Below are 4,196 nucleotides of genomic sequence, written 5' to 3' on the forward strand. Positions count from 1 at the left end.
CTTTGCAAGAAGCTCTAACATCTCCATATGCAATTTTCTGAAAAGAGGCTCTAAATGATGAGATAGAATCACTAATTTCTAATAGAACTTGGAAATAGTTGATTTACCACCAGGTTGTAAAACTATTGGGTATAGATGGGTTCCAAGAAAAAAAATTGAAACCAGATGGTAGTATAGACAAGTATAAAGTTAGACTTATCGCAAAATGTTTTAAACCTTGAAAGATTTAAACTTCTTTGACACATTTTCTCCAGTTATAAGAATCACATCTATTAGATTGTTAATTGCAATTGCTGCAATTTTTTAGATGAATATTCATCAAATGGATGTGAAAACAACTTTTCTAAATGGTGATCTAGAAGAAGAAATTTATATGGATCAGTCTCAAGTTTTTATAAAGCCTGGACAGGAGAATAAAGTGTGTAAGCTTATTAAATCCCTACATGGTTTAGAGCAAGTTACAAAGAAGTCACATGAAAAATTTGATACACGCATGTAAATAATGGTTATAAACCAAATGAATGTGACAAGTGCATCTATCATAAATTATGGAAAGATTCTGTTTATGTTATTATTAGCCTATATGTTGATGATTTACTGGTTTTGGCTCAAATAATTTTATTATAAATGAAACAGAAAAATTGTTGAGCAACCATTTTGATATGAAAGATCTTGGTGAAACTAATTTTATTATGGATATAAAAATAATGAAAAATCTAGATGGATTTTTTCTTGACTAATCAAATTATATAGAGAAAATACTCATAAATTATAATTATATCCATTATAAACATGTGTATACTCCATTTGATTCAAGATGTTCACTTATCTTCCATTGAAAATGAAAGTGATGTAATTAATCAAAAGGAGTATGCTCGTATGATTGATAGCCTACGATATGCAACTGATTGTACTAGACAAGACATTACATATGCAGTAGAAGTTCTTAGTAGATTTACAAGTAAGTCAAATAAAGAGCATTGACATGTCATTGATCGTGTTATGAAATATGTATTGGGAATAAAAGATCATGGCTTACTCTATAAAAAATATCCTTATGTTATTGAGGGATTTTTTTATGCTGACTGGAATACATTGTCAGGTGATTTTCTATCTTCAAAATGACTTATTTTTACCTTAGGAGGCAGTGCTATTTGTTAGAAATCTAAAAAACAAACAATTATTGCTAACTTCACTATGAAAACAGAGCTTATTGCTTTAGCTTTAGCTAGTGAGGAAGTCAGTTGGCTAAGAGATTTATTATATGAAATTCCAATGCGGGAGAAATCAATACCTCCAGTCTTGATAAATTGTGATAACACTACCACAATCGGTAGAGTAAAATATCATTTTTATAATAGTAAATCCATACCTATAAGAAAAAGAACACAATAATGTGAAATCTTATTTGAGTAATAGGATCATTAATGTAAATTACATTAAACTTATGATAATCTTGCAAATCCATTAGTAAAGGCCTTGACTAGAGAAAGGGTATAGAACACATTGAGAGGAATGGGGTTGAAGCCCTTATAATTATCATGAGCCATGTATAAGGATACCCACAGAGTGATCAGAGGTCCTGAGTGTTAGGATGTATGCCCTAAAGCCTCGTAGTTATATGTTATTTAAATCAATAGTTGTTCAGTTTTATATGAAATGATTCATTATATAAAGATCCAAAATTATTTGATATAACTTAAACATGTATGTGGAGACATATCGGTGAATCATATTTAAATGATAATCTAAATGGTTTGTAGTATATGTATAAGGTTGGGTGCCTTATCCTAGTAACACTACTGATACGACCCACTTTATAGTTGTTATAATTGTTGTAAAGTGCTACAAATGATCTGATTTTGATCATATATGTAGAGACATGTGAGTGCGGGTATTTTATACAAAGAATTTGTATAAGACCAAACCACAAAATGCATAGTCTCTCTTTATAATACTATTGCTAGAAGAGACTTACATTTCACTAGAATGACCATAGATGACTTGATCTAAATTCTAAGTGAGTTATGAACTCCTATCGTTGAGGGCGGTCCTTTAATTTGTATGGATAAGAGTTGCAAGATTCACCAACTCAATAAGCCTACCATTTTGAGGGCTCATCTGATTAGGGACTAGGAACACAACTACATAAGAAGAAATTCACTCATTCCATATTTTAGAGTAAGTAGATAAATTGCTCCCTTAAGGGCTGATTCGAAAGCTTGAACAATGAGGCACCTTGCCCTCTCTTGGCCCGAGAGAGGTCTAGTTTATAGTTGAACTATGACTAATTCTTCATTAGAGAGATCAATGGTACTTATGGAGTTATATGTAACTATAGGGACAAAACGGTAATTGAGCCCAATTGTACTTATGAGAAATTTGTGAAGGGTTAATGTGCTGTTGATTGGTCATATCCAATGGATACAGAAAATATCTATAGTGCAAAGAGTGCAGCTATCAGTCTTTAGTGGTGTGATTGACAGTTAAGAAGGTTGATTAATTTAAATAAAGAGTTTAATTATTTAATTAAGTATAATTAGAGATTCAATCTATAAGTCTATAAGGTCCCCTCGTTAACTCAATAACGACTAATGAGAATCATAACTTTGGTTTAATTTGAATTGTTCAAATTAGTTTAAGGGAATTAATTATATAAGATACAATTAAATAGTGTATGTTGATACATTATAAGGTATAATATATGATGATACATTATATAATTTAATGAGAGAAATAAACATTTGAATGTGATTCAAATATTTATTATATGAATGAGATTTATATAAAAACTTAATGTGAAAATGATTCATATTAAATTTATATAGTTTTATGAGAGAAATGAATATTTGAATATGATTTGAATATGATTGAAAACTAATTATGTGAATATGATTCATATAGAAACTATAGGTTAAAAATAATGTGAATATGATTCGTATTAAATCTATATAGTTTTATGAGAGAAATAATTATTTGAATGTAATTCAAATATTATTTACATGAATGCGATTCATATAAAAATATAGGTTCAAATTAAAATGAATATGATCTATATTAATACCATAGATTATTTGAGAGAATAATAAACTGTAGGTTATTATATGTGATATAATATAAACTATAAGCTATATGTTATCTATGGTATAACATATAGTTTAAATATATATTAAAGTGGTTAATATATATTAAATTCAAATTTTGAATTTGAATTTAAATTCAATAACTCCCTCTAGGAATTATTCCCTTAAATTAATAAAAATAAAGGGGATGGAATTATAACTCCTTCAACCATTCAACCTCTCCTTCTCATGTAACAAAAACATGGAAGAGGGAGATGATGATCTTCTCTTTAGTTTTTGGTCTCACTGTATTTTCTCAAGTTCTTCTCTTCTCCCCTATCAAGATTAAGTGCAAGCCCACAAACTCTTCACAATTCTCGTCCCTGAGAATAACGGGAAATACCTCGTGGTAGTGCCCCTTTTTCCTTGATGTTGTGTTCGTGATGCCATGTTTGGGAGATCAAAAGGAGATCAAGCAAGTTCGTGTTGTGGAGAGGAAATGCAAAGATATAGATCTTCAAGGGTATGTATTACTTAATCCCTTCCTCTCTAATTGCATAGTACAAGCATGTTTAGTTTTTGTTTACCCTACATTTCTGTCGCCTCTGAATTATTATTGCTCTATAAAATTAAAATTAGAGACCGTCACATTCATTTGTTTCCATTGTGGGTATTCAAATTCCCTTCACCGAGAACTAAGTTCAAAGGAAAAAATGAATTATAAGGTAGTCGAGAAATGCACTATCTTTATATTTTGATCCATCCTTATGATGTGAGTGCATTATCCTCTAACTATGTGGAGGGTTGAGTTTTTCAATAAACTCTTAGTAAAATTTGTAGCTCCTATAAGTGAGATGTATTGTATTATAGCAACACCCTTGACAAATTTTATCTATATGAGTGTGAGAGTGAGACCACTCTTTTTAAGAATATGGGACTTATTCTCAAATACACTCATAAAATATCGGGATAAGCACAAACCCTTAAAGTGCTAACCAATAAAGCTCATGTCAACATCTGGATAATTATATGTGGATAATAAATTTTCTATTTCCTCATTAGCATTATAGTTCAAGTCGGAGACCATTACTAACGCCGGACTAGAGATTATTATTTCACTAGTAAAGGTTCAAT

The sequence above is a fragment of the Benincasa hispida genome, chromosome 9, assembly GCF_009727055.1.
Source record: "Benincasa hispida cultivar B227 chromosome 9, ASM972705v1, whole genome shotgun sequence".
Taxonomy (NCBI): domain Eukaryota; kingdom Viridiplantae; phylum Streptophyta; class Magnoliopsida; order Cucurbitales; family Cucurbitaceae; genus Benincasa; species Benincasa hispida.